This window comes from Talpa occidentalis, unplaced genomic scaffold (assembly GCF_014898055.3).
Source record: "Talpa occidentalis isolate TD23 unplaced genomic scaffold, MPIMG_talOcc4v2.1 talOcc4.14, whole genome shotgun sequence".
NCBI classification, from domain to species: Eukaryota; Metazoa; Chordata; class Mammalia; order Eulipotyphla; family Talpidae; genus Talpa; species Talpa occidentalis.
Genome location: NW_023601433.1, coordinates 78206650 through 78222615, shown reverse-complemented (window position 1 = coordinate 78222615; position 15966 = coordinate 78206650). Strand labels below are relative to the sequence as shown.

General features: G+C 53.3%; 1 protein-coding gene and 1 long non-coding RNA gene across 2 annotated transcripts in view; one reads left to right on the top strand and one right to left on the bottom strand.

The window, feature by feature from the left end:
• Nucleotides 1-15966, top strand: part of WSCD2 (WSC domain containing 2) — a 100811-nt gene that overhangs the window by 37606 nt on the left and 47239 nt on the right. The gene's annotated exons all lie outside the window — the stretch shown is intronic.
• Nucleotides 766-5706, bottom strand: LOC119244897 (uncharacterized). Its single transcript, XR_005125155.1, has 3 exons — nucleotides 5540-5706; nucleotides 1353-1553; nucleotides 766-980 (listed from the first exon to the last, which is right to left on the bottom strand). It is a non-coding gene; the product is annotated as an uncharacterized LOC119244897 (long non-coding RNA).

The following is a 15966-nucleotide window of genomic DNA, read 5'->3' as shown; positions in this document are numbered from 1 at the left end:
GCACTGCTGATTCCCAGGAGCTGGCTGACGACAGGCGAAGTCGGTGCTCGAGTGCGTGACATCTGTAAGCAGCTACTAGCGCTCCATCCCAGTGCTGCCACTTCCCAGCCCCGTGACCTGGCATGCACATCTCCATTGCCCTGAGCCTCAGTTTCCCTGTAAGCGGGGAGAGCTGTTAGTGTGCACTGCTGCAATACTACAGGGTGCGTGTGTGTATAAGGCAGTGCATGTGTCATGTACCTGGCTGGGCAGGGTCACTCTGACTGCATTTACTGGGCACACACTGAGGACTATAAAAGCAGTAAGTACAGGTTACCTCCTGGCTCTGCCACCCACACCCTAGCTGTGGGACCTCAGGCAAGTTACTGAACCTCTCTGGAGACCCTGACTCCTCCTCTATGCAATGGACTCGTGTCTTGTACTTTCTTTCTTTCTTTTTTTTTTTTTTTTTACAAGCATCAAGTGAGCTTAAATATAAAGGGCTGGTTTCCTCTGTTCAATATTATTCGGCCACTTGTATGACTCGAGAACGTGTCAAACTGCTCTGCGTGATAGAAGCGAGACCCGTTTGCCGCAGAGGAGCGGGGTTGGCGGGGAGGGGGGGGGCAGCGTGAGGGAGCCTCTCTGTCTTGATCTGGGTGAGGTGACGTGAGTGAGTATGCAGGTGAGAGTCCATTGATCTGTGTCCTTAAGATGTGCGCTTTTTCGCTACACCGTATGCAAAGTCTCTCGCAAAAAAGACCTGAGATGCTCTAGTGGCTTAAACAGAGATTTATTGTCTCACAGGTCTGGAAATGAAATCTTAAAGGGAGGTATCGGCAGGTTTGTTCCTTCTGAGGGCCTGGGGAAGCATTTGCTCCTGGTCTCTGTCCTGGGCTGGTACAGGCGGTCTCCTTGTGTCTTGACAGCGCCTTCCCCGTCTGTGTGTCTGTCCAAATTTTTTCTTCTGATGCCAGCACCAGCCATATGGATAGAGTCCCCTGAAGCACAGAGAAAGCACTCTGAGTACAACCATGGGAGCCCTTATTAGTGCTCATGGCACCCACGCAGGGAGGTACTGTCCACTTCCCATGTGGAAACTGAGGCTCAGAAAGGCTCTTCCATATCCCTTGAGTCTCATGTGTCTAACTGGCAAGCCTGGGACTCAAATGGAGGTGTGCTTGTCCCCCGGGCTATGCTCCCTGCCACAGGGTCAGACCCCAGTTTCTCCAGGCCTCCTATAATGCGAGCAGCTCTAATCACTTAGATGTTGAAGTTTGATTCCTGGGCTCAGAGCAGCAGCCTCACCTGGAAGCCTGTCAGAAATGCACATTTTCAGACCCCACCCCAGAGCTGCTGAAGCAGGAACTCACGGGTGAGCCTCAGCACCTCCAGAGGATTCCCCGGCATGCTTTGCACCCTCCTGAGGACCACCTTGCGTAGTCTCACTGAATCAGATGGAAAGGTTGCGTTCGGTCCCACAGGAGACCTTCAGCGCCAGGCATCTTGGGGATGATGGCTTTCTCTGACTTGATGTCTTCCTTTCACTGATGCGGGACACCTCGGGGGCCAACCTGCTGAGTGAAGATACAGAAAAGGCTTCCTGTTGCCTGGTGGAGCTGGCCTTTGCACTTGGGATGCCTTCAGGAATGGTGTGCTCCAGACGCTTAACAGGGACTGGCTGGATGATGCAATGAGTCAACAGAGAGGGAGGAAAGACTCTATCTAAGTCAGGCACTCCCAGCCCTCAGAGCTCACGTTCCCTTTGGGGATCAAACTTCTATACAAGAGGCAGCAGTGTCCTTAACAGCCCTTGGGGTCACACAGTTCTGGATGTGTGAGCTGTGACTTTGAACACAATTGCCCTTGATGTGTCTGAGCCTCAGTTTCTCATCTGTATATTGGGGAGAATGGCAACCACCTTCCAAAGTCATGGTGAACATTAGGAATGGGATATATCAAGGTCTGGGAGTCCCACAAATGACACTGCCATTGGGAGTGCTTGAAACCAACATGGACCCTGAAAGTTTAAAAGTTAAAAAATAAGAGGTCATCACCCCGATGAGAGGCCACACCTTCCTAAGGGGTGTGTCTGCTGCACCTGGCATGCAACAGGTGTGCACCTGGCACCACGATGCTGAGTAAAGTAAAACATGCTGCACCCCCAGCCCGGGGGTGGGGGAGGACACGGGGTGCCTGCTGGTGGGAGCAGAGGTGTTTTGAGGTGAGGAAAGACATTTTCTCCAGAGATGGGGCATTTACGAAGTTTGGGCGGGATAAATGCTCACCGTGGGTAGGTTGCTTGGCTGCGGCCAGGACAAAGGGGCACAGCTCAGCTTGGCAGGTGGCTGGTTCTCAGCAAATATTTGTGAGATGAATGAATGAGTGAATGAATTGTAGGATGAGTGGGTGGGGCAGTAGGTAAGAGCTAGAAGAAAATGTAAGGTAGCTTTGGCCTTGCGCCTGACAGAGCAGTCTGGAGTCATGGAGAGGGAAACCCGCGTGCGCACACAAGGACCTGGAAAGGTGGGTGGGAAGGGAAGAGAGAGCCTAGGATTGAGTCTCTCCTGCGTGCTCTGCACTGGAGGAGAGGGGCTTTCACATGAGCCCCCTCTGACCCTCAGCCCCCCAGGACCCTCATTTGCAGGGCCTGTGCAGAATGAAAATGCCCCATGTTCAAGAATTATTAAGGATTTCAAGGTAGTGCCAGCAGAACCTTCAACCAGGATTGGGACAGGGACCACGCAGGTCGCCTCTGGGCGTCGAGGATCCTGTGCCCTCGGAGAGAAGCCTCCAAGCCGGCTCCCCTGCCTCCCTCTTCCCTGGAGACAGACCTCCCTCCCTCCCACTCCTTATTCCTGGATTTATTCCTGGGGGTGCGTGGGTGGAGGCGTCTTTGCGTGCAGAGTGTTCATCTAAATTTAAAGACGTCACGAAGGCAACGACCTATTAATGCTGGGGCCGGCGGCCTGGCTTTCAGAATCGCTGATGAGTTGAGGGATGAGATGCAGGGCTAAGTTCAGTCCTAGTCCCGCCCACCTGGACAGGGCTAGGAGGGGGGCGCTGTGCCTGCCAGCCCTGGGGTGGGTAATAATAGTGCAGCATGGACTGCAGAGCCAGATGCCCGTTGGGACCTTGAGGACTGGCATGTTTGTGCCCATTTTACACCTTGGGAAAATGGAGGTTCCCAACAGGAACAGAGGTCTCCCTGAAGTCTGGATATGAAGTGATAGCTGAACGGGTGACCTGAACACATTCTAGAACCCACATGCTTTCGTCTTTCTCTGGCCCCCTGCACTGACTCAAACGCAAAGAGAATAGCGGGTGTGGTGGGGTGAGACCCACAGACAGGCCTGGCCCTGAGCTAAGCATTTTACATGCATCACTTGTGCTAAATCTCTCAAGAACCCAAGCGTGGTCCCCACGCCCTCCCATTCCATAGATCACAGGGCTGTGACTTAGAAGGTGAGTGGCTCCCTCACCTTCTTTAACCCACAGCCAATTGTGGAAAAAGAAAATACAGTTAGGCAAAAAGAAAAAAAAATTGCCTGTAAAGCTCATGCAAGCGGTAACATCTGGATGTCTATTGGTGTGCTGTGCTTCCATCCAGCTGTTTCTCTCTGCTGAAAAGGCGCTTCTTTCCCCTGGTAGCTGACCCCTGGCATTCCGTAATTGCTGGGCCATTTAGAGATGACTTGAAATATATAATTCATGGGCGTGTCTTTCATCCTGGTCACTGGAAGGCGGTGAGGCATGGCTGTCTCCTGGGAGAGCAGCCACCTCGACACAACAGGAGATGGAATCTTAGGAGCTCAGAATTTCAGTGTCAGAGAACCCGCCAACACTGAAATAGAGCTGGTAAATTCTAGAAATTGGGAATCCTCATGTGCAACTCCACGGGAGAATCCTATAGTGCATTAAGGGAAAATCCAGAATAGAGCTCTAGAATCAGGCACTCCATCGCCATTCCATCTGGAGTCAGAATCTCCAGGAGCAGCCTTCTGGCCACGTTTCTGTTTCGTCACAAAGGCGAGGTCTAGAACAAAGCCTCGAGCTGTTCTTCAGTGTCTGGCTCTGTGTGTGGGGGGAGGCGGTGCTGGCACCCGCTGGGTGGAGGTCGGGGATGCTGTCAGGCATCCTGCAATGCATAGGGCAGCTTGCTGCCCTCCTGACCACGAAGAATGATCCAGTTCCAAAAGTCAGTGGTGCTGGGTTGTGAAACCCTGGTCTAGACTTTTGAAGACAAGTGCTCGTTTATTCTTTTCACAATCCCCATGGATAAGAAATGCTGTTGGGGCAGAATGAGAAGCTTGGGTTTCTGGCCATGCTGGCCACACTGTGTGTGTCTTGGGCGGCTGTGGCGGCTGCTGGTTCTCGTCTGCGAATAGGGCTGAAGGATCCCCGCGTGTGCTGGGTGGGGACGGACGAGGAGACGGGAGAGGGTGACGTGTTCACGCACGTGTCTCTATTGGCCTGAGCATGTGTGTGGTCAGTGCCACCTTTTACCAGGAATCCAGAAGGGGGCCCAAAGGAGACCCAAGGGGCCAAGGTGTCGGTCCGTTTATGGCAGCAGTTGCCCTGGGGGGAGGGGTCCATCTCTTTGGGCCATTGAAGGACACAGTGAAGGTTCCACACAGGCCTGGGGACCCCTATACCTTCTAGAAGGGCTTCATTCCTTTACCCCGTGGAGGGGTCTCGAGCAGGGTACCGGCTTGCTGAGCAGACTCCCTGGGGATCACCCCACCCTGCAGAGAAGAGGCTGGGAGGTCAGAGGTCAGAGGATGGCACTGTGCAGGAGGTGAAGGCCCACAGAAGTTATGGTGAAGTTCTGGAGCTGGGCAGGCCTAGATTTGGCCCTTGCTCTGCCACCTGCCACCTCGGCCTTCTAGCAAGTTGGCTGTTCTCTCAGCCTCAACTGCCTCACCTGTAGAGTGAGACTAAATCCACCTGGCCAGAGAGCGCCACTAGGAGGGTGATGACACCGTGTGCGGGGAAGGGCCGGCGCACAGCAGCGAGCAACAGATGGCAGTTCATCCCTTTCCTGCTTTCCCAGAGGGGCGCCAGGGCTTGTGGCCCCAGTCCAGGAACCTGAGTCTGGCTAGAACCCCTGGATGACCATGGGGAGTCCCTCTATCTCCCCCTTCAGGCCTCAGTTTCCCTGTCCGTCAATGAGGAACCTGGCCTGGGCATTATGAAGGGTCCTCCCTCAGCTCTGACGGGCTATGAGCCCACTTCATAGTCCTGCCTGTGCCCCTGCAGGGACTGGAAGCCCCTCCATGGCTCTGGCTGCTCCATGAGGGAAAAGAACTTGAATCTGTGTAGGGGGCACAGAGAACACACATGCCCACACACGTACACACGCAGACACACAAACACAGACACACAGACACACAAACACATGTGTACATGAAAACACATACACATACACAAACATACACACAAACACACACGCGCTGACGGGCTTGGGCCATCTGGGGGTGGGCTCCGTGGTTCTTGTTGGGGAAACTCCTGATGGAAAATCCCTCTGGGGACAGAGTGGCTAATGGGAGCTGTCACACACCTAAATGAGAGTTTAATCCTCCGCAGTCCCTGGGGAGCCGGCAAGGGGCGCTTTGCTTGCTGGGTTGGGAGGTGTTGGCTCCTGAGGAAAGAGCATCCTGTGCCCTGGGACCCCGGGCTGGGCCTGGCGGTGGACCCTGTGCCACTCTCAGCCTCTCTGAGCCCTGGTTCCCCCTTCGTGAAGTAGCAGGCTTGTGCTGGTTTCCAAGGCCCTTTGAACGCGACGATTCTCTGAGGTAACAGTAGGGATGACAATAGCAATAGCTAAAGCTTCCTGAAGCCGGCTTGGGCCCAGTTCCCTGGCTTGGGCCCAGTTCCCTGCAGGCATTTCACGGGGCGGTTAGCTGGAGGGTCCCTGGACCTCGGTTTCCCCTTTAAAGGGGAATTTTTGCTGGGTCAAGGATCCCCAGGTCCATGCTGGCTCTTTGTCCCTGGCCCTGGGAAGGAGCAGGGAGGCCAGAGGATGGTCTTAAGCTCTGGGATGGTCAAGGACCCTCCTCAAGGACCTAAGCCCTCTCCCTGCAATCTCCGGCAGCCTCCACTGCGGATAAAGATCCAGGGGGGCAAACTCGGTATTTAAGATTCTGGGTGCCAGGGTCATGGTCTTCTCCCTCCTGCTCTCCCTCCTCCTTTTTCTTCCTTCTTCTCTTCCCCTCTGCTCCTCCCCCACCATCTCTTCCTCATCCTCCTTCTTCATGATTTTTGAAGTACATAAAAGCCATTCTTAGTTCTCGAACCTACAAAAACAGGCCAGTACAGGTGATATAGTCTGGCCACCCCCTGAAGGGGATGACCTCACCTCATCCAAGTGTCCTGCAGAATTGAGTCTGCTCTTCCAGCCAGATTTTGCCCCTGAACCATACCCAGAAAGAAATTCTAGAGCTTCCACCGGCCCCTGCTGTGGATCCAGACCGCAGCCTGTTCTCAGCTCCACCAACTGACAAATACTTCTAGATCCTAGCTCAGCCTCCCGAGAGCCACTGACACCTGGCTGCTGGGACTGGCAGAGTCGTTAGGGCTTCCTCCTCCATCCCCCTTGGACACGAAGGTCACACTAGAGTGCAGACATGGCCCTGAGCAGAATACACAGGGCGCTGCAGGCTGGGGTCCACTGTGCCCAGCCCCACTCTGTGCACACTGACCCTGACCTGTTCCAGCTCCTTCCCCAGCTCCCTAGCGCTGAGCCACCTCTGCCTGGGGCACCCTGGCTCCGGATCTCCCCAGACTTCAGGGCTCAGCTTCTTCCTGGTGCCCCTTCTGGGGTCACCCAGCCCAGAGCAGCTGTGGCTCCATCTCTCTATCACTAGGTGATGCAAATGGACCTACAGTGAGAAATGCACTCTACATTGGGACCAGCGCGCGCGCGCGCACACACACACACTCACACGTAAACAAAAGGTTCACAGAGTAATGCTTCCCCACAGCGGGTGAGTCCGAGTCTGCAATGGTCCGTTCCATTCCCTCCATCCCACCCCATCCTTTCGTCTCCCTCCCTCCTGCCGCCCCTCTCTGCCACCCCCTGCGGGTCTGCCCTGTGGGTAAACATTCTGCCCAGAACCAGCAGAGCCGTCCATTATCTCCCCAGACAATTAGCAGCCTATTAAGGAATTCTATGCAAATGTGCACTAATTGACCCTCAACATGGCAGCTCCCAGAGGAAAGCGATGACTCCAGATGGTTTAATGATAGGGATTTGGGGGCTTTCTTTAGACATCCCTCTTGGGGAGGAAAATGATCGGGGCTCAGTGGGGGCTGCCAGCTGCCTGCCAGTAGATTGGGTGACCGGTGCCTTGGGTCCCTTTCATCAAGCCACCAGAGAAGGGGATCTGTCATTTCACTTGCCCTCCTGCCCACCCCTCCCCTCTCCCCCCCACCTTCCTGCAACCCAGCCCCTTCCCCCTGCCCGAGTTCGTGTGGGTCACTGAAATCTACTCCCTGCCTTTTGAAGTATAGGGTTGCCTCCCCGTTTCTGAAACAGACTGCTTTTTAGAGCAGTTTTAGGTTCCCAACAAAAAGTACAGAGATTTCCCATATTCTTCCTTGCCCCGCCACAATCACAGCCTCCTGGTCTACCCTCCTCCCCGTTAGACAGGGATATTTATCACAATGGATGATCTGCATGACACAGGGTGATCACCCGAAGCCATAGCTTCCAGAAGCCATAGTTTCCATTAGGCTCCCTCGCATCTTTTTTTTTTTTTTTAAGATTGATTTATTTATGCATACAAGAGCTGGGGTAAAGGCCAGAGATGGGGGGGCAGGGGTGTGAGAGGATTCACCAGAGACAGTGGGGAACAGAACAGGCAGAGTGACTGAAATATAATGCTGAGGGGAGCAGCGGGCGAGGCAGGAGAGGTCTGCCTCGCCATGTGGGTCTCTCCCTGGCCGCCCAGGGATCAAACTTGTGCTGCAGAGGCTGCGATTGCTTCATAGCGCAGTGCTTAACCCCTTGCACCACCAGGGAGGCCCTCCCTCTCATCTTGTACTTGCTGTGAGTCTGGATGGAAGGACCACAGCTCTGTCCACTCCTGCAATACACAGAGCGGCCTTGCTGCTCTGGGCTTTGCTTCCTCAGCCCTCCCCTGACCCCAAGGCTGCCTGCCCTTGAGCCTTAGCAAGCCCTGGCAATGCTGAGGACCTGCCCTCTGGAAGCCAGGAGCCACCGCCCCTCTCCCCCAAGCTCCTCTCCCCCAAGCTCTCCACACCTGTCCTTCCCAAAAGGCTCTGGTCATGGGTTCCTTTCCTGCTGGCTGTCTCCTGGGGGCTACTGCCCCAGGCCTCCATACAGATGGAGCAACTCAGAAGCTGTAGCCTGGTGCCTTAGTCTTGCCCAAGGGAATAGCAGCCTCATGGACAATCAAAAACCTGACTCACACGGCACAGCAGACATCTCCTGTCGTGCCTACTGCTCCCCTCAGCAGTGTATTTTAGTAGATCCACCTGTTCTGCTCCGTACTCTGTCTCTGCTGAGTCCTCTCACCCCTACCCACACCCCTGACCTATACCACAGTTCTTCTATGCAAATAAAAAACTAAAACAGTCTTTTTCCTGGTCCCTTATTTAGATTTTCTAGATTCCTGCTATGAGTGAGACCATCCGGCATTTTTCTTTTTCTTCTGGCTTATTTTGCTGAGCATGATCCCTTCCAGCGCCATCCATGTTGCTGCAAACTGCATGTGTTTATCTTTTTTGATTGCCGAGTAATATTCCATGGTGTATATGTACCACATCTTCTTGATCCAGTCATCTATTTTTGGGCATTTGGGTTGTTTCCATAGCTTAGCTATTGTAATAGTGCTGCTATAAACATGGGCACAACAAGCAACTATAAACCAGAGACACACTACCTGGGGAGAAGAGGAAGTAGGACCAAAACAAGGGTGGGTGGGAATTGTACGGGGACTATAACCAAGGTGAAAATGCATACATTGTGCAAACATGAAAAATGATGTGAGAAATATATAAAATTTAAAAAAAAAATCACCAAAAAAACCCCAAACAAACAAACCCTAAAATAAACTCTTAAAATAAAAAAACCCGAAGTCTCCCAAGACGGAGAGGACCCCCAGCTTGGGAGGCCTCAGCTCCTCCCTTGGGCTGCTGCTTGCGGGTGGAACTGTGAGCTTGTGCCCACTCCCTTCTGGCTGTCTCCTGCTCTCAGAACCCCTCAAGGGTGAGACCGGCCTCCTCACGTTTAGCCTTTGTTCAGAAAACCAGAGCGTGTGATCTTGTTTGTTTTGGCACAACGAGGCATGACCGGGAGCACCAGCTGCTTTCAGATGACAGCGCACCTTGATGGGGAAGCCCGGACCCCAGGCTGCTGCTCCTGCCTTTACACCCATCCAGCCCAAGAGGAGTGTCAGACCCGCCCAGGCCCAGTGCCCCTGCGCGCTCACGGCCGCGGCTGGCGCTGGGGACCTTGGCTTAAACACTTGACAAAGTAGCTCTCCCTACGAGGGAAAGACGCTTCCCCAAAGAATAATCTTATGTCTTTCTCCTGTCCATCAATAAGTCGTTTTGGAAATAGATGAAAAGAACAGGTTCTTAGTTAGAGGAGCTTCGTGGCTGTTGGCAGTGTTTAAATAATAGCCCTTCTAGAAGCCAAAGCTTTCTGTCTTTTTCAGGGAAATAATATTGATGAATGAAAAGAGTTCCATTTTTGGAGGTCATCTCTGAAGGTCACAGCTCTGGCCTGCTGCTGCCCTGCATGTTCGTGTATTCCGTCTGATGCATCCCTGGGCTGCTGTCGCAGAATCGTTGTTGTCTTAGGAGAAATAATTTCCTTAATGAATAAAAAAAAGCACAAAGCTCTGAGCCAGATTACCTGGATTCAAACTCTGTTCCACCTCTTTGTGGCTGTGTGACCTTGTGCAGGTAACGTAACCTGTCTGATCCTCAGTTTTCTCATCTGTAAAATGGGCTAACTATACGCGCCATTGCACATACGATTGGTGTAAGAATTAGACAAGAGGAACAAGGTCTGACACATCATATCGGACATGCATACTTAGGGTGCCAGGCATGGGAAACACAGTAGGTACCCTCCCAGCATGGTGGAATTGACCATCCTTCCCTGGCCGTCCTCCCTGCCCGCCGTGGCCGGCCTGATTCCAGAACAAGTGAAGATGGCCATAAAGTTTGCCCATGGAACAAGAGGCACTGGAGTCGTAATCCAGGGAAACAAAATTTTGATATTTATTTATAATGGGCACCATATGCTCCCTCTGATTTTTTTATTTAATTACATCATGGCAGATGGCTGGGTGTTAAAGGCCATTAAGCTAATGGCACTTTGCCTTCTCATTTATTTTCTTGAGTTTTGGGAAAGATGAATGAACATGGATACTGCTGGTAGCTGTGAGCGCCGGGTGGTGGTGGCCGAGTCCCCTGCCCTGGGAGGGGAAGGGAGGGAAGCAAGCATTGGGGCTCTGGGGACTCTTCCTGGCTGGTGAAGGTGGTGGGGGTGCTTGTCTGTGGAGTGGGGGTGCTATGATTGGGAGCCTGGGACACATTATGAGCATAATCCTGGAGTCACCCCTTTTGGGGGATTTGACCCAGCAGCTACATCCGTATGCACAAAAGTGCCCCCTGCAGCATTGCATGGAGGGCCTGAAGCTGGAGGCACACGCTTCACGGACACCAGGGTCATTTCACCACAGGAGGACCGGGGTGGGGAGTTGTGGTCCAATCACCATGTGGGGGTCCAAAATTCTTCCTTAGGTTAATAAAATTTGGGATTTCGAGGATTGGCATTTGGGGTGCTATTTCTCAGGCTATTGCCTTACCTCTTTCACTTGCCTAATGGCTGGTTCAGAAACAAGGAGGATGAGAAGGAACATTGGTTAAAGGGGTGCGGGCATCCACCTACCCGGAGAAGAAATGTTTGAGACTTCTTGTCTTCCTGGCCTCCAAGATCCGCCAGTGCCCTTCCGTTGAGGCTGGGATTCAACTTGCAACAGTGTAAGCCCCACAGAAAGGCGAGGTTCTAGGCTCCCTGCCCCTCCCAAGGAAGGGGGGAGCAGCCGGGAGAGGATTTACCAGGAAGACCAGGACCAGGAGGCGTGTGGAGCAGAGAGACAAGCGGAGAAGCTGCACTTGCTTTCTTGGGCTTGGTCTTGTACCAGGGACTTGGGGGACACGGAAGGAGACACTTGAAAGAGACAGAGACGGGGCGAGAGCCCCGGGAGAGGCTGACAATGGCAGCTTTTGTCCGACTTGGATTTTGATTTTGCTCTTTTCCTCCCAGGCTTGCCTGGCCCTTCTGCCCCTTTCCTGGGGGCCCACCAGGAGGAGCCTTAGGCTTGGGACAAGCTTTTGGGCCTCCGTGGCCCTGCTGTGGGCCACCCCTGTTTGGCTGGGATTTACCCGCGAGGGAAGGGGAACGTTGGGTGCTTAATTAGAAACTATTTTTAACTCTCTTCTTTCTCTTTATTGCACACTAATTGTGTTAACGTCCTCGTCTCTTGAAGGCTTACACACCAAGAGTATGTTTAGTCTTGATGCGGCGGATGGCAGAACCCACTTAGAGCAGGCAGGTTTGGGGGTCTGGGGGTGCCCCTCATTCTGCCTGCTACCAAACTGAGAGATAGCAGTAAGAGAGGGTCTGGCTGTCTGGGTGTCAACTCGGGGTGCACCGTTGCGTCACGACCCTGAGACTTGGGCAGCTCACGCTCCGCTCCTCGCCAGCCGCCGGCTCCGGCAAGTCGCTTAATAGCCCCTGTGAGCCTCAGAGTCCTCCTCTGTGAAAGGGGCATCCTCATCCTTATGCTTTCTTGGGGTTGAGTGGCCCTCAGGTGCCTTCTGGGAGGCTGGCGCGTTTAGCCCAGCATTACTCGTACAGGGCAGGAAGCTGGAAATACCTCCCGTGTTTAGTGATAAAGCAACGGTTGAGCAAGCCGTGGTCTCGTTGTCGTCGAGATCATCACGAAGTTGAGAAGGTGAGGAGCACATGAGGGGGGAAGAGGGAGAGGGGAAGGAGAAGCCAACGAAGGGAGTGCTGGGGGCTGGGGGCTGAGGGGCTCCCATGTAAGTGCAGCCTCAGACTAGCCTGTGGAGGGAGCTGGGGCATTTCTACACGGGCCCCTGTCAAGGGCGCTTGATGGGGCCCTGCGGGGCACACACCACGCTGGTGACGCACAAAATGAAGAAGACTGACAACAGAGTGTTGACGTGGTTTCGGGAACACCCAGAAAGCTTACCTGTTCCCGGAGGGGGTGGCCCCCACAGCCTTGTTGGAAAACAAACCAGCATTTCTCGGGGAGTCGTGGGGGCTCACATAGAGCAGCCAGGAATTTCATTCCCAGGAGCGCATGTGCCCGCCCTGCACCATCAATTCCTGGTCACACGTGTCAGGGGACAGGCATGGCGATGTCTGCAGCATATATGGGAGGGGTTTCATTTGCCCCCAGCGACACGAGCTGAGAAGGAAAGTGGGGTCCTTCCACCAGAAAAAGGGGTGCTGGGCAAACAAACCCAAAATATGTCCTATGAATTTTTATAAGAGTTCATAACCCCCGTGTTAGTGCGTCCATCCACCCTAGGCTGAAAGAACTGTTATTCCCTGTGCTGGAGTTGGGAAATGAAGTGCAAAGAGGTTGGGCCCCACCTCAGAGGCTTCCCACGGGCGGCCATGGCACAGTGGAAACGAGGCGCTTGGTGTTCCCTGGCACGTGGCACAAGCTCCGTGAAAGTGGAGATTTCGGATCTTTTTTATTATTAAGCCAAGACATTTGATCTGGGTTCCCAGTTTCTTGGAAGCTCGCAGATGGCGGTCTCCGACCCATAACTTTGAAGAAGAAGCACCTCAAACCCTAGTTTCTCTGTAGCTCTTTCCTGGCCAACTTGGATGCTTAGGGAGTCAGCGGGTCTGGTCTTGAGGGGCAGCCCCTGCTCGACTCAGGGGCTCCAGCCAGACCCACCTGCCCCAGGGGTTCCAGAGGGAAGCCCCGCCAGGCCCAGGGGAGGTGGCAGAGAGGGGGAGAGGCCCCACCTTTGTTTTTTCCTCCCAAGGCCAGCTTGCCTTGCCCGCCCTGTTCTTGGCAGCACTTCACCAGAGGTTCATTCTGGTACTAAAAATAGGCTGTGTTTAGACACCCTGAGGCTCCAGCTGGAAACATGAACAGCGGTAAGGCCTGCTTACCCCTGCACAAAGGCCTGCTCACCCCGGGGGGAGGCTGTGAAGGCACATCCGCCATGTTCAACAGGCAGGGAAACTGAGGCTTAAGAGGACCCTCATGTGAACAAAGAGGGATGAAGCCTTGAGAGTCAGCTCCCAGCGAGGATCCACTCAGTCCCCCCCAGCCCCCGAAGGAGAATCGGGGTGAAGAGAGAAAAGAGCAGTGAAGACCTGCCTGCTGGTCATGCCCCTTAAGCAACAAAAGAGGGGGTGTTAGTGCTGTGTGGTTTCCAGTATGGAATGAGCAAATGGAGCCAGGAGTGAAGGGCCATGTCCCCCACCCAGTTCAGGGTTGTCCATATACAAGCTGTGAATTGGGGCGGGGGGGGAGCCTAGAAACATCGCATCTGCCCCCCCGGTTGCCAGGAGGGAGGAGTTTGTGAAAATACGCTTGCAAAACCTTTCAACACAGTGCCTGGCAGATGGTAAGCGCTCACCCAATGGTAGTTGGCTTCATTTCTCCATTCCCTTTGGGGTAGAATATCTGTCTGGGGTGGGGAAGGAAGAATGATAGACAGGCATGAAGGGCAGACATGGGGATCCCTTGGGGAGGTGGACCCTGAACAGCAGGATCACCCAGAGCAGAGGTGCTATCTCCACAGCCCCTGAGTGAGGCTCCCCCAGGCTGGCGGGGTGTTTTGGCAGATGCACAGAGCAGGGAGGCCGGTCTCCTCCACTCTTTTCACTCCTCTTCCCTGTGTGTCTTGGGGACATCTGTGCCACAGATGCTGGGGCTAACACGGAGGGGGAGCAGATGTGGCCCCCTCCGCACAGGGCTCAGAGGTCAGCGTGTCCCCCCACAAGGTGAGCCCCCTTCACCACCCCCTAGCATAGCAGGATGGTGTAGAAGGTTCAAGTCAGAAGGAGCCCCCACTCTTCAGCCCTTCCCAGGGAGCCCCCTTTTCTCCCCACATCACCAAGGCCTCTGTATCTTTCTGCTCCCTGCCAGTTTTTAATGAGCTCATTATCCTCTTAAAACCCATTTGGCACCCACTTAGAGAAAAGATGTGTTGAAATATAAAAGAACGAGAAGGGAACAACAATAAAGGACTAGACCTAGAAATATCCTCAGAGAGATGGGAAGCCACAGGGAACACAATGCTGAGATCGCTGCCGCCTCCACGGCAGCGAACGTGCTCCTGAGGCAAGCGGCTTTGAAGGCTGTTTGCCTGGGCCACAAGGGCGGCAGGCGGGGGGCAGGGTTCTTGAGATCTACCGTGTGCCAGGTACTCTTCCTACAGTTTTTACTCCTAACCTCCTAGCAGTATAGCTTTTGGGGAGTCACAGAGAATTGTCCACTTTATAGGTAAGGGGCCACCCTGGTGAGAGATAGGGTCTTGCCGTCACGTGGCTGGTGTTGGGGGCACAGGACCTGGACCCAGTGTCCGTGGTCTTGCCTGCACACCTCTGGAAGGGCTGGTGGCCCCCTGGGCATCTCATGAGGGTCACTGGTCTTTTCTCATACTCACCCAGCTGCAGAAACATCTGGTCTGTGTGTGATCTGCAGAGAATTCTATGGATTCCCTGGGGCACAGCCCTTGCCCAGGGGTTTTCAAGCTCATAGGGGTGTCAGTGTGGCCGAGAACCTTCAGTGGGTCCCCACACACTTTTTAGGAACACAGTCCAGACTCCTGAGCTTGGTAGTCAAGGCTCCACACGGTCTGGGCCCCTGCCACCTGCCCTGCGCACCTCTGCTGCCTGCACCCCAGAGACCTGCGTCCCAGGGACCACCCCAAAGTGGTCTCAGTCCCTCATTTCCCTGGGCTCCCACATTCCAGGGCTTCTCACTCTGGGATCACAAGCCTCCTGACACGGCAAGCCAAAATCTGGGGGCTTATATGCAAAGGTCTTTTCTGGGCATCCATCTGCAGTTTCTTCAGATTCTCAAAGGACAGATGCGCAGTTTGCAACACAAACTGTGACTTCAGGTGGTCCCCATTCACATCCAGCTACCACTGAGCACTGTGTGGCTCTGGACAAGTGACTTCACATCTCTGAGCCTCATTCATCTCCTCTGTAAAATATACATCTTCCTCATTGAATAGTTATAAGAACTAAATCAGAGTATGTATATGTTTGGAGCAGTATCTGACACATAATAAGTGTTCATTAAGCATTAACTAATATTAATATTAATTGCTTTTTTATACCTCATGCATATTTCTACTACAGATTTTTATCACTGTCTAAGTCAGTGATTTAATATAGTGATGTTTAAGTTGCATTTTCCTCAGTGGGCTGGATTCTCTGAATGGAGGGACTCTGAAGTGTTTATTTCTGCATTCCTTACGCACAACATATGTTTTTAAATGGACAGAGGAATGGGTGGCCGAATGGTTAGGTGGAGAGTTGGATGAATGGGCTATTGCAGTTCAGTGAATGGACGGATGAATGGATGAGAGAGTAGATGTATGGTGGATGGTAGTGGATTGATGGATGGATAAAAAAATAGATGATGGATGGGTGGGTAGATGGTGATTTAATGGATGGATGAGGAAGTGGACTGATGGATAGATTAAAGAATGATGGATTGATGATGTGGCAGTTGATGGATGGATAACATGACCTCACAAGAGGATGACTTTTTGACTGTCGATTCCAAGGCACTTGTTGATTCCAAGTGCCTAGAACAATAACTGGCACATAGTAGGTGCTTAGCTCCTTAAGTGCTTAGCTCCTTAAGGAATGGAATGACATATGGAGGACTGGAGGACTCTACTTTGAACCCCAGTTGAACTCCCACGCTGCTGTCT